Source organism: Poecilia reticulata, linkage group LG1 (genome assembly GCF_000633615.1).
Source record: "Poecilia reticulata strain Guanapo linkage group LG1, Guppy_female_1.0+MT, whole genome shotgun sequence".
NCBI classification, from domain to species: Eukaryota; Metazoa; Chordata; class Actinopteri; order Cyprinodontiformes; family Poeciliidae; genus Poecilia; species Poecilia reticulata.
In genome coordinates, this window is record NC_024331.1 from 23,211,507 (window position 1) to 23,211,739 (window position 233).

A 233-nucleotide genomic window follows, 5' to 3' on the forward strand; every position below is an offset into this window, starting at 1 on the left:
GCACACGCACACACACACACACACACGCATACACACACACACACACTCACACACCCCCACACACACATGCACACGCACACACACACACACACACCAGTACTTTTACGCTCAGTGTGTCTCCCTTTTATTCCAAACTAAAGTGCATGATGTCTACCATTTTAGCCACAGTGTTGCTTCAGCCTCTGACTACCACACACACATTCTCATTTTTGCTCCCATCTCTCTCTCTTTCT